This window comes from Puntigrus tetrazona, chromosome 24, assembly GCF_018831695.1.
Source record: "Puntigrus tetrazona isolate hp1 chromosome 24, ASM1883169v1, whole genome shotgun sequence".
NCBI classification, from domain to species: domain Eukaryota; kingdom Metazoa; phylum Chordata; class Actinopteri; order Cypriniformes; family Cyprinidae; genus Puntigrus; species Puntigrus tetrazona.
This window is the reverse complement of record NC_056722.1, coordinates 12,796,890-12,811,442: the sequence shown is the minus strand read 5'-3', so window position 1 is coordinate 12,811,442 and position 14,553 is coordinate 12,796,890. Positions and strand designations below refer to the sequence as shown.

At 36.0% G+C, this 14,553-nt stretch overlaps 1 pseudogene; it reads right to left on the bottom strand.

Moving 5' to 3' along the window:
• Positions 1–1,692: 1,692 nt before the first annotated feature.
• LOC122330207 lies at positions 1,693–14,553 on the bottom strand (annotated as a pseudogene).

The following is a 14,553-nucleotide window of genomic DNA, read 5'->3' as shown; positions in this document are numbered from 1 at the left end:
CTACATATTCTGTTAAAAAGTGTGAGACTCATTTAGACTGATTACTGAAGTTTATTGTAAAATGTTATTAAAAGTGAGGTAGAAAACACAATTACATACAGTCATATGCTTACATTAGACCAATACAAACATTGTTAAGTGCCCATCGCTATCTTTTTTGACACGCATGTCCGATTCAAAGAGTTATGACGTTTTCCCATTTAAAGGGTAATTCACCCAAAAATGAAAATTGTCATAATTTACTGTCATTCTAAACCTGTATGAGTTTCTTTGTTAAACATAAAAGAAAATGCTGATAATCAGAAAGCCGACAGTCCCAATTTACTTCCAGCATGCTTCTTTTCACGCTATGGAAGTCAGTGGGGACCAAAAACAGTTTGGTTCTTCAAAATATCTTCTTTTGTGTTTAACTTTACAGTTTTGGAATGACACGAGGCAGGGTAAATGATCAAATTTAAATTTTTTGGTGAACTCTCCTTCAAGCAGAAAAAGCTGTATGACTTTAAAAACTGCTGTCCTCTGAACGTTCTGAAACAAGTAGCAACATTTAAAACCCATTAGATGAGTGCCCAGCTAAAACGTTTCAGAGATAAAAAAATTCCACAAGCGATGTATAGATAACACTTTCGTGCTAATGTTTTGAGGACATTACCAGATTAGTAATAAAAATGTTCCAGTAATGTTACGTTTAAGAGAACCTTCTCCACAGCCTCTGTTTCATTTTTTGGTTGTGACCAAACCAGTTGAGATCCGTGGCATAGTTCAACCGAAAGTTCTGTCATCATTTACTCATCGTAAAAGTGAAAAAGGTGGGTAACCAGTCGATGTGAACTATTTCCATACTACAGAAATCAATGGCTGCCAGTCAGCTGTTTGCTTACCCACTTTCTTCAAAATATCAAAAAGAACAAATTTCGCACAAGTCTGTAACAAATTCAGGTTGAGTAAATAATGACAAAATATTCACTATTCCTTTAAGGAATTACAAAAAGCACCTCAAATTTATTTGGACATAACATAAAAGCTAGCTTTTTTTTGTAACCTACGAAATCGTTAAATCATAATACAGTTGTTTTTCTGAGTCAGTACATAATTCCTATGCATACAGCACCTCATTAGAATTAATACTATAGACAAGCTATTCACAACAAGCTATTTACAGTGTTTAACGATGTAGACGTTTCATATTATGCTTGATTGGATGTTTTTAGATGTAATATCCTGCCCTGCAGGATTATACCCACATTATTAATTAACTTCAAAAAACCGTATCAGCAGTCCTTTCTTGCCCTAAAGCAAAATACATATCAAAATAAATACATGATGAAAAAAGAAAACAAATCCGTAAATGAGCGAGGACTTCCTCAACATGTAATGAAACTAAAACGCTAAACAGTCTCTAAAATGTTCTTTACAACAATAACAGAAGATTAAAACTCCTTAAGTGCTTTTTTTCTCTGCAACAGAGACACCATATTCCCTGAATGATCCTCTAATTACATGCTTTTTAGGCGATACAATGGCTAATCAGCTTGATGCATTGGAAAGGGTCTCCATCTATAAAGCAAATACTTACTTTAGTCGACATTCATGTGAAAGAAAATACAGCACAGGCTGGTTAGAGCAGAAAAGGCCTCACAATGGTCACTATTACAGCCCGTGTCGATGAGTGACCACGATTTCAGCACACGCTCAAATAACTGCGAAAACCCTGAATGCCTTGCCTCCATTATGAGGTTCTGCAGGCTGCGGGAGAACACGGAAGTTAAATAAGCAATGTTTCCCGACCCTTAAAAACAATTGTGTCCGTAAGGACTGGTATTTGGTTGAAAAGCTTATTTAGTAGCGCTCTTAAACAATTCATCACGTCCAAAATAGCGTAATATATGCATGTGTACTGTTTATATACACAAACATATGATATATATTTTAAACATATTTACAAGTATATTATTACGTTTTATAGTATATTTAATATATAAACATTGCATATTTTTTCTTAATTATATACGTGCAGGTGTTTGTATTTATATATGGGTCAAAGTGAATGGTGTAATATGTGTATCTGACTTTAAATTAAAATGTTTTCTGTTTGAATTCATTGCCGTCTTGTTTTCGGTTTTCTGAGCTAAAAACAAATATCACACATTTTCCCTTGATCTACTGAGCTTGCCCACTAAAATATCATTCGGTGTAACAATCTTGTCAGGGATATTTACAACAAAAATCTATTTATGACATATTAAAAGACAAATCAGTTTCACCCCAAATACTAATTAGTTGTAGTTTTACATTTTCAGAATTGACCTCTATCCTAGGCTTTGCCCATTTGTGATTTTTTTGACTCATTTAATACACAACATATAATATGCTTCCTAATTCTTTACGTATATCAATGAGTCAGAACATGCATGTTGTTTGATTTTTCACATGGAAATTGTGTTTAACTTAATAACAATTCAACCAAATCTTGCCATTTTATTGTCCAAAAGTAGACACTTTACTTACATTTAATGTTCTTTTTCTATAGACATTAAATCACTTCTGATTGAATGAATTTAGTGAATTTCTTTTTTTGATGCATCTTAATGTCTTTGACCCATATACATTTACAGTACACGCTATGTACTACATATTATGTAAACAAAAACTTATATTGGATGCGATTAATCGTTCGTCAGCATTATTATTTTGTGACTACCTGATGGGATTGCTATGTTCGCTTTAACTGTAGAACACGTTCATTCATTTGTAATTTTGCCTACCACACATTCAAGTGACATGCTTGGAGTGGAAAGACTGGTACAGCTCTACCTAATCAGCTTTGTTAATAAAGGCCTGTGATTTTACAAGCTTAAGGAGAAACAGGCCGCCTCGCACCAGCTCCACACAAGCCAGTTTGGGGACAAAACCTACCTTTCTGAGACCACGCCGTTTCTGGTGCGAGGAAATGTACAGCTTCCTGTTGTCTGTGGGCATCACGTCCAACGTAACCACCTGATTCGTTTCTTAAAACGCCCGGCATGGACTGCAGATCTGCATATACTAGATTTCTGCAAAACAAATTTAAATTTAAAATTAGGTCTTTGGTGCTGCGGCAATCTTCTCGCTTTCAGTTTGAGTTTGAAAAATAAAAAGAAAGCTTACATCTGAATAAATTTTGGTGCCAATGACTCGGGAAAGGTGGGGATTTTCTTGCAGACAGTTTCGAGGACAGTAAATCCTTGAGGGAAGAAAAGACAGGTTGGAAAGATTTGCTTGAGAGTGTAATAATAGTAGGCTATTGGCAAGTTTTTGTTTCAAAACAGATTAGATAAAAGAACATGGAGGTTCGGTTCATTACAGATCGAGTTTTACCTTGGACAGTGTCTTACAGGCTTCTGGTAAGGGCACAGCGCAGAAACTGTAGTCTCACATGTGATAGCTTTTACTGAAACAATAGAAAGATGATGAAATTATTAGGGGAGGTGCTGTATGCAACAATCTGGATCGATCTGGACCCTTGTGTTTTTGCACTGGTGTCGTGATTTTTTGTTGTTAGTTTTTATTTTGTAAAGATACTGTAACTGACTGACTGTACAATATCGTGCTTTTTTCCACAGCTACTTAGAAAATACATACAATACCTTTCGGTTTCTTCACTTGAACATCTTTAAAGGTGACTTTCTTAGTATTTAGGTTTTTTTGCACGCTCAGATTCCAGATTTTCAAATAATTCTCAACCAAATAATGTCCTATCCGAACAAATCATACATTAACGAAAGCTTATTTATTCAGCTTTTCTCAAAATGGACCCTCACGACTGGTTTGGTGGTCCAGGGTCGCATTATATGTTTTTCCACAAACAATATTAAGCAGCACATCTGTTTTCAACATTGATAATAATACCAATAATAATAAGAAACGCTTGTTCAAAATCGAATCAGCATTATTAGACTGATTTCTCATGGATCAAGTCACACTGAAGACTCGAGTATTATATAATATTCAGTTTATAAAATAATGAACTGCTAAATGACACAGCTGACCAATCAAAATGAAGTATTACTGAGTATCATGTAATATATTCTAAATGGTCATTTACCTGTAACTTTGGATACTGTGAAGGCATTGGCGCTCTGGTATTTCCTGCAACATTTTCATTATGTTAGATGGAGTTGTCTCTAATGCGCAAGAAAGGCAATCTTAAGCAGACTGCTTACCCAAGGGACTGAAGTCCATTTTTGTATGATTTGATGAAGAAGTCCTTTCTGCCCTGTCTTGTGACATCTATCCAACCTCCATCATTATCAATGACACCGTAATGAATGCCTGCCCGACAAATACTGGATTGCTGAAGGCGAAGATATCGTCAATGTGCGACTATATGTGATAAGATAAACTAAAAAAAGAAAAAATAAACTTCATGCCTGGCTTACCATGTCATAATACACCGTTCCAACCACTTTCGCCGTGCTGTCTAAACAACCAGCAGGACACTCGTACCTATTACAGATGCAAAAATAATAACAGTAATAATTTAGAAAAATAATAGCAGAAACCTTAATATTGGAATTATTGTTATTATCATGAAAAAGACCTATGCGATGCATATGGCATGTTTTTAATCTCACCTATTGCATGTGGTGCCTTTACACTGGTCTCTTAGCTTTGTGTCACATGTCACAATCTGGGCTGCATAACAAAGCAGAAAAAAACAAAGGTGGTTCATTTATGTTTAGATATGCTGTATAATTTAGCAGCGCTGCAAAAATGCACAGCTCCGTTCCTGCAGTTTTGTAAAAGCAAGCCGTGGAATTCCAGCAGGAGCTCATGGTGGCCAACAGCAGGAGATCTCAGCTTTCAGTCCAAACCCGCTTTCAGCAAAGGAAGCAATTTAAAACCCACAAGTATTCATCGTCCCCAAAGCAAACATACTCAGCAGGAGATCACCATTATGAGAACAAAAAAAAAAAAAAACTCGCTGCACAAAGCGACTTACAACATTAAATATACGTTTGAAAAAAAAAAAAAAAAAGAGAAAATCGACAGATCCATGCCTGGTGAACATCAAAACAATCAGAGTAAAACAGTAATAAATTTGCATTTAAGCAATTTTTTGGTGCAGTCACGTTCAGAAAATGTATTTAGTTTTTTCGAGCAGAACTTTTGTTTCTGAAAGTGGTGCCCTGATGATGCTGAAAAAGTATAACTGGAGAACCACAGCTTACACATCTGCTCTTTGCTCACAACTGCATTTGGGCGTCTGGTTGGACTTGGGCCTCAGCAACGGGGCCCGGGCTGTGAGGGGCCTCTGGTTCTATAGAATTTCTTTCGTCTGTTTCCTCACGTGGGCTTTGTCTATTTGTTCCATCACCTGAAAGTGAAGCAGAGAAATGAGTAGTCTTACATTTTGCCTGGATGCTATTCTTCAAACAATCTAGAAATGATTCATTTAACCCTATATCTACGCATTACTATTCAAAAATTTGTCTCTTAAGCTCACCAAGGCTGCATTTATACGATCAAAAACACAGTGAAAACTGTCCTATTTTTGTCAAATGTCCCTGAAACAGTACTGAAAAGGTAGTTTATGTGTGGACAATGTTGGCAGCTACTGCATTAAAAGTTTAGAACAAACCTTTATAACAGAGGTTTTCTCTGCACATTCCTCCATAGCTGGGTGGACAGGCAGAGCAAGGGGTGCCATGCTTGTATGGGGCATATCCCCACCAGTTACCCCTGTACAGGACGAAACACACATGAGGACAGACAGCACTGACAAGCTATCGTGACATAAATGCCAGAGAATGAGAGCAGTGTTTAATAATAAATGAAGAATAATGAATAAGTTACTCACTTTGGTGAGTAGTTGCACCTAAGATAAACAGCCTTTGCCCAGATCTGGCCCCACACATTCATGTTGTAACACACATTGATCGCACAACCGATTCGACTACTAGTTGCCCAAACAAGCTGGAATCAGTAAGGAGAGGCAAAGAGTTCATTAGTTATAACTGCCTAAAATAAATATCTTTAAATTGCCTTAACATAGTCTATTCAAATATTTTTGCATAGGTTTTTCCACCTTGTCCATACCCCAATCATTAAAAAACACACAACAAAAAGAAAACAAGTAGTTATATCTACATGATTTAATTTATTTGTTGTTATAATTCAACCTTTCCTGTTCATTTTGAAACAAAACTATAGTATTGTACACAAATTGGATAAGAGAATGTTTTAAAATAATCTTAAATGTTTAGTTTATCCCGAATTGAAAATTATTTCAATTTTTTATTTGCGCAAAAAAGTATTCTCGTACAGATGAAAAAAAAAGTTCAGCCACTGATGTCACATAGACTGTTTTTACTGATGCATTTACTATGTTTTCTGACCTGGGAACAATTTAGTTGGGTTGCTATCTATGGAGGGTCAGACAGCAAAATTATCTTCATATGTGTTCCCAAAACAGGTTTTTATGGAGTGCGGACGACATGAGAGTGAGTTATTAATGACAGAATTTAGATTTTTGTGTGAACTATCCCTCTAATGGCGTTTCTGTTAATATTTTTTTTTAGCTCAAATGAGAATCTGATTGGGACGTTGTCAGTTTTCCTACTCATTGTGTGAAAAAAGATACTTCACAAAGAATCTCCTTTTGTGTAAATTGTGTAAGTTTAAAATTTTAGCTTTTACTTTCAATTAGACTTTAATGTGGTGGATTAGTAACTTTAACTGTTTAGTAATAGAAATATTTTGTGTTCATTAACGGTTATTGCACAGCTAAAATTCTGAGGTCTTGAGACATCTTTAGTTTTAATATGCAACGTCATGATTTACAACCATTACAATTGCCCTCCAACATCTAAAATCAATATCAAAAGGCACCCAGATATCGGCCTCACTGGCAGCAGACTGAAAGCGCTTCAATACTCTGCTGTCTGGTGCTCTCCTGTTTAGACTCCAAGCCATTCAAAAGGCTGCAGCTGAAGTGCTGACAACCAGAACGAGAGCACATATTACACTGGTATTAAATTCCTTCCTGACAACCCATACATTTCAGAATTGTTTTCAGATCTGTCAAATGCATAAATGGGTGTGCACCTAAATACACATGTGATGTGCTTATGAGGTATGCTATTACTGTATACCTACCTGAGTATAGTGGGTACAGACTGGACCGCTGCACCTAAAAGGGCAGTGAGGTTACATTCCTGGGGGTGCGGAATGAGTAGTCTTTGACCTCGTCATACCAAGCTTGTACATGAGAAGTAGGTGGACGGTACCTGGGGTAAATATTACAAAAGCATAATTAATAGCCTAAATTTAACGCACTGGACTAAAGCAATTAAAGTCAGTTGATTTTTTTTATTTAAAGCTTTTTATATTTTAATGTATTTTAAGTCCAGTCTCTAGTGTCACATTCTTTAGAAATCAAATATATAATTCAATTATTATTATCAGTAATGAAAACAGTTGTGCTACTTAATATTTCTGTGGAGACATTGCATGATACTTTTTAAAAATGATGCATCATTAATGAATAGAAAGTTCAAAAGAACTGCTTTTAAACTATGTTGAAGTGTTTACTTTTGCTTCTGAAATATTTAACCTCTCCTAAATAAAATGAATAATTTCTTTCCGAAACTTCTGAACAGTCGTTTAGCAGCCCTCTTAGTTTTTGTGTTATGTAAAGTATAATAGATTACATCAATACAATAGTCCAACATGGTCAAATAAAATAAAATGAGAACATACTTACAAAACTAGATATCTAATTAAACTTCTAGAAAGTGTATCAAATCCTTGATAGAAAATCCCTCAAGCGCTAGTATCTTTTAAAGATCTGTTGACACCAACTTCAAATATTCTTCAAAACAGCCCACTGTAACAGCGTGGTACCTTTGACTTCATTTCTAGGTGGACTTAAAAAAAAAAAAAAAAAAAAAAAAAAGTGTGCCCTTACCGACTAAAGCTGTAAACCCAGCCAACCGGATTACAGTTTGCCAGATCTAAAAATAAGTCTCTAGTTTTATATGCAATAAGCATCAAGCGGTCAGTGAACAGCATGTATGCGGTCTATCTAGTGTGCAATCTGATATTGAGACTGATGTTAATACGGCATTTCACTAGATTAATTTAAATACATGTTGGACCCATTTAGGGACCCCAAACTTTTGAACATTAATAAAACTAAATTCTAGCTGTATAGAAGGTCGACTCAATGACCAGTAGGCTCACTTTGCTATAAAACACCAAAGGACATTCAGACCTTCCCCAGTGCACTCCCAGGTTCTGACCAATCTGAGGCAGCAGGCCAGCCGGGCCATGTTCCCACAGGCAGGTCTCGGCCCATTCCTGAGCACTCCGCTCCAGTTCTGTGTCCCACACCTAAAAGAAACACAGAGACATGGCTGAGATTCAGATGGAAACGGGTGGAAGGTAGAGCGCTACAGAAACAAAGCCGTTTAGTCCCCAATCTATGTGTAGTTAAGGTTACGACCTGTTTATAATGCGGTTAACAGGAAAAGGATTTAGTCCTGTGAAAGTCAATGGATGTTGTACTTAGTAATAATAGTAGGACAGTTTCTGCAAATTCTTCGATGCAATGTGGCCTCGTAGGCTGGAGAGTGAACTGGGTTTCTTTCTAGTTTATTTCTCTTTGCCTGGATTTAAACGGCAAGTGATACAATAATGTTCTCCATATGTTTCTGTATCTGTCTTCTGTAGCTCCCTCTTTGGTCACAAGCTACATTTACACGTGCGTTGTACTGACCCATATTTTAATGTTTAATAAAAACATCTCGTTATTCTGGAGAAGTAAAACAGCACTTTCACCTTGAATGGAAAGCATACAAAACTCAAGGTTGGAGAGAAACCTGAGCCAGAATTGTGGCGGGGGTGACGGGGGAGTTATCTGCCCTGTCACTGCCCATACATGTTACACTTTTTCCCTGGGAAGTCCCAAAGCACAGTCCGGCGGTAAACCTGCCCCAATAAGGTCCCTAAAATAGCTGAAACAATTGCCTGAGACATTAATCCTTGAAGTGAGCACCTGCCAACTCCGTGTCTGCTTGGTTTGCTAAGCCACCCATCAAAGTGGGCCTTTATAAAGGAATATTCCGCATTCAATACAAGTTAAGCTTAACGGCAGCATTTTAATTCATCCCTCACTTTCTTAACAAGAGAAATAGACTACAATGGAAGTGAATGGGTCGTTTTTGAAGGATATTAACTTAATTAATTTTATAAAATTGTGCATCATTCTAGTGCATCATATATAGAGTACGAAATCTGAAAATAACGTTTTTACGTTAATGTTTTCACTAAAATCCACATTATTAACATCTATATTACTGAAACGTATTGAGTATTTATACACTGGCTTCATTCACTTCTATTTTAACGGCCTCAATGTAACCCAGGATGGTATTTCTTTTATGTAACGATCAACTAAAACAATCAATAATAACCTAGTGAAAAATAAATATAATAAATGCATTTTAATAAATTTATTTCATTTCAAATTTATTTTCATTTACCCACACGCATATACATATATAACTTCTAAACTGGTTTACCTAAAGTATGCTAAATTGAAACAAAACAACTAGTTTTGTACTCAATGCTCTTGAATAATTGTGCTGAAGCAGTGCAACTGAAAATATACTGAAGTATAAATGAGCGCGCTAAAGTAGAACTATTGCAATTCTGCTTTGATTTATAAAATATATAAATGTTTTGCAGCTAATGACCATTATTTTTCAAGTGTCACACAATCCTCAATAATAGTGACATTAAAAGTAGTGCATTGACAAATAGTACTCCAAATAAAGCGTAGTTATATTTTTCATATCAGTAAGTCTCGAGCAACGTGTCTGTAAATACGTCTGTGTATAATAGATTTGAACTATACTATAAAAAAATGACTAGAGTTTTAAAAGCTTTAGGTATTAGGGTGTACTAAATCATGCATACAACAAAAATCAAACACCCTCAACCACAGACCGTTTAGTGGTCAAAATCCAAAAGTGAACATCAGTTAGGGTTGAGGTACAGATTTGCGCATTTCTACCAATAAATGCAAAACCTGTGCCTTTAAAAAGGGTAAAATGATTCTGTTTGCACAGCCTTCTCGGCAGGGGAGGCCCCAAGAATCGACCGCACTTAGACAGGCCCGGTAAAGGAAAACACGTCCCTTCTGTGCAGACACTCAGCACTCTTTCACACGCCATTGTTTACTTCATTTGACACCTCATCAGCCGCACGTTTGTTGGTCATCTGGTCACATTCCAAGAAAGTGAAAAATTCCAACGCCCTCAGGAGCTCTTTTTTTCGAGAGGGGGAACGTATTAAACGAAAACGTAGAGTCATTGCAGCTGCTACGCAGGGTGCGTGCGCCTGTTGAAACGGGGGACTGTTGATTGCTGGATTCGAATTCTGCTGTTTTGCCTAGAATTCCAAATCCGGAATTATTTGAGGCTGCAGAGGGCCGAGCTGCGCATCATCACATTCCATGTCTCCAAATCCATCACACCATTCCTATTACTCTCACTCTGCTGAGCTGCCCGAACTCCACTCCTGACACCCGGTTAACAATCCCTGCAAGGCATCTCTCAAACCACCACCAGTCTTTCTGAAAAGCTGAAATATAAATAGGTCTTAGTGTTCAACAGGTCCATGCACCGCGTATTTTTTTCTTCTGTTCAAAGAGCGTAAATTGTAGTGGTCTCGTGGTGCTTGTTTGTTTAGTGTGCAAAGGAGCCTGGCTTCAAATTCTATTTTTATTTTAGCTTGAAGCAAATAGCTACCAAGAAAACGTTTGGAATTATTTATTTGTTATTACAGAAGAGTGCGCTCCACGGCGGCATTCATTTGATAGATACAGTAAAAACTGCTGAATTGTGAAATAATACGATTGAAATAAAATTACTTTTTATTTTAATCTATTAAAAATGTCATTTATTCCTGTGATGGTAAAGCTGAATCCAGTATTCAGTGTCATACATGTCAGAAATCATTATAATATGTTGGTTAGGTGCTCTAGAAAACATTTGTTATTATTATAAATATATAAAAAAATTTGCTGCTTAATATTTTTATATTTAAATCAGCATGTATATATTATTTAAACAGAAAAGATTTCTTTTTAATTCCGACTATTTAAATTTTTTTGGTTTTCACCGTATTTAATCAAATTAATGCATTAAAAAGCTTTCTAAACAAAATTTTGTAATTTGTAAAATTGGTATTGTAAAACACAACAAATATGAACACACCTTAAAGGCACAGTTTCTATTTAAACTAGTGCTGTCAAATGATTCATCGCAATTAATCCAAAATAAGGTTTTAGTTTATATATTTTACACACACACACACACACACACACACACAGTATATATTTTAAATATTTACATGTATATACATTTTTGCTATTATATTTTACATTGTATATAAATACATTTAATATATAAACGTAACATATTTGTTAAATATATACCTATTATTATATTTACATAATACATGAACACAGTTACACACATATTATGTAAACTTTTATTTTGGATATGATTAATCGCTGACCTAATCCGAACCTTTTTTGAATAAAGATTTTGAATAATGTGAAGAAACTGTTGAAGAAATGAAGAGAAAATGTTCATTTTTGAGCATTTAACACCTCTCGGGAGCCGGGGCCTTTGTAATGTTTGGTGGTAATCCAGCCTGACTAAGCATGAGGAAACGCTCCTTCTGAAACAATATTTAACTGCATTTGTTTTACAACACTTCAGCTACTGACATTCTGCTAGTTTATATCCACGAGTCAACACTGCATGTGCTGAAGGGGTTCTTTGTTTCACAAACTGACTGGAAGAATAATGGGAATAACAATTTCTTCCATCTAGACAATAATCCTTCACACAGAACAATATATATGTGCTTTACGTGCAGACTAAAGTGCGTGGTCCTTTGTTAAACAGCTCATTGAAAACTGGCAGTGCTTGAGCAAAGATATCAGGGCACAATCATGCCACGAGCGTCGAACTTTCAGCGAAGCAATAAGTTCACCGAAGCAACTGTTTATGCAACCTTCAAATATGCATATTATTTTGCATATCATCTCCATCCTGCAATAACACCAATTGTCTGTAATAAATCTCGTCTCTCTTTTTTTCCTCATAAACCTCTTGAACCCCACCATTCACTTTGCAAACAAAGACCGGGTAATTAAAAACAAGTACACACTTGTGTTAGCATTCTTTTTAAAGGCTTAAAAGATCACACATAAACCATTTATACTCTTCAGTTAGTTTTACTAACCACGCGTGAATTTGTAAAGCCTCTAAATGATCAAATTATCAGAAACCTGTTGTACATAAGTAGTCATAGTTATTGTTTTGTTTAGCAAAATAATCGCATCATTTCAAAATGTCCACCTTCAGGTCATGAGATATGAAAACTTAAGAATAGCTATGTATAACAATTTATGGTAATCCATGCATCATTTATGTTCAGAAAAATTTGTTTTATGATGCAACAGGCTTTTTTGTGCATCTCTCAATTATTGTTGTACTGCATTGAGTTATGTTTTGCAAACAAAAATAACAAATATCATCTTACAAAGAAGTATTAAGTCACAGCTTATATTAATATGTTAACTATAAGTTCTTACTGAAGTTATTTAAATCTACAGTTTTTTTCATCACATACAGGCTATAAAAAAGGCAATTCATGTTGTTCCCCATTATATTAATTCCTAATTCTTACACTTTTGTGATATGCTAAAACGGCTACAGAAAGTCATTTTTGCAAAAAGAATATGTCATGAATTTGAAATGACAATTTTTCCGTCTATGGGGTACTAGAACTTAAAAAATAACTGTTGACTGCAAAACAAAGTGGTATTGTGTACGTACCACTAAACCACAGTGGGCAGTTTTGCCTTATATGTGTTATTCAGCATATTTTATCTTTGTAGCAGTGTAGAGATGTTTTACCATGTATTCCATGTTTGAAGCCGGTGGGTAGACCTGCCCCCGGAGTTTGTTGTGGAGGTCCAGGATGGCTTGCATGTCACTGGCAGTGATGGCCCTCTTGCTTCGCTGTCTCTCCACCATCCAGTCTCCTTCATCGTCCAGGTACTTCTCCAAGAGAATGCTGAGATCTGTGGCGTTAAACAGCACCATGGCAAACACACTCTGGGTAACCAGCAGGAGAGAGAGACTTCTCAGTAACGCAGAGGTTGAGTGGCCCATGGTTCTGATGGTGACGTCTGATGCTCTTCAGGTACCTGAAGAGAAGAGGAAGAGCTTTTTAGGCAATATAGCTGATGAATAAAACAGGTACAACAAAAAGAGAAGGAGACTGGGGGAAAGGTTGACTTGGAAGAAAAATATGGCAATCTTGGAAAATTCGTCCAAGCTTTTGTTTACATTTTGAAAATTATAGGCTATACCATGAGGAACATAAATATGCAGATGAAGGGATGGTACAAACACGACACAACGCTTACAACTAGCCTTGGGAAGTAAGAACTGAATCAGTTCACTTATTATTTTACATCATGATGCAATTACGTCCTCACTTGGTTCCTGGCATTCTGCCTTGCTGCTTAGGCCTATTGCATATGTGTCAATTACGTTTAAATCACATACTATTATAAAATAATTTCTGTTTGTATTTTATTGTTCATCTTCAGTTTATGAGTCATATAAAGTAACCATGTCTGCAGCCTAATTTAAAATCTAATAAGAAGGTATGCTTTTATATGATTTTATTCAGTTGATAAAAGTACATGTTTATCCCAGATCTAAGTATTTATTATAATTTACTTCAAACTGCAAAATATTATTGATTTGAGATGTTTTAAAAATAATATGTAGCCTACTACAGTGATCTCAATTAATAAGCTTAAACATATTTCCACCATGCTTTATTTAAAATTCTGATTCAAAAATTCCGAAAACTTCGAACACGGAGTTCATTTATTTAAAGGCTTATCTCGATTCATTCTAAAAGATCCGATTCAAAAGAACGATTCGTTCACAAATTTAAAACGCATGTTTATATTTTAACTTTTCAACTCAACGTCGTATCTGTACGTCAGAAGCACGACGTCCAGTAGACCGTCAAATAAAAATATAGCTCATATTTAATGCAAGATGTGCGTAATGATGCACTAAAACCACACCAAATAACAAACAGCTCGTTTTTTTTGCCAAGACATAGTGATAGTAGTCTCTTACAGGAAATGATGCTGTATGGTACAACAGTCCCAACATTAACACATGCAGAACGTGTGAAGACCATGCTTTGAATCGCAACCCGATTAAAAGCGTCTATTTTACGTTACGCTTGTAAATGCCGATTACCTGAGACACGGTGTCCGGCGGATGAGCGCTCACTGTTATCTGCGGACTTGCTAAAAGTTTCAGCACCGAGCAATTCAAGTTTAGTGACAGCGACGTTTTTGCGAATGCTCATCCATAGATCCCAAAGCATCCGTGATCGCGCTCATAAATGCAGTTTAACGACCACCGGTGCGCTCGGTGCGAGGAGGGCTGCAGCATCTCT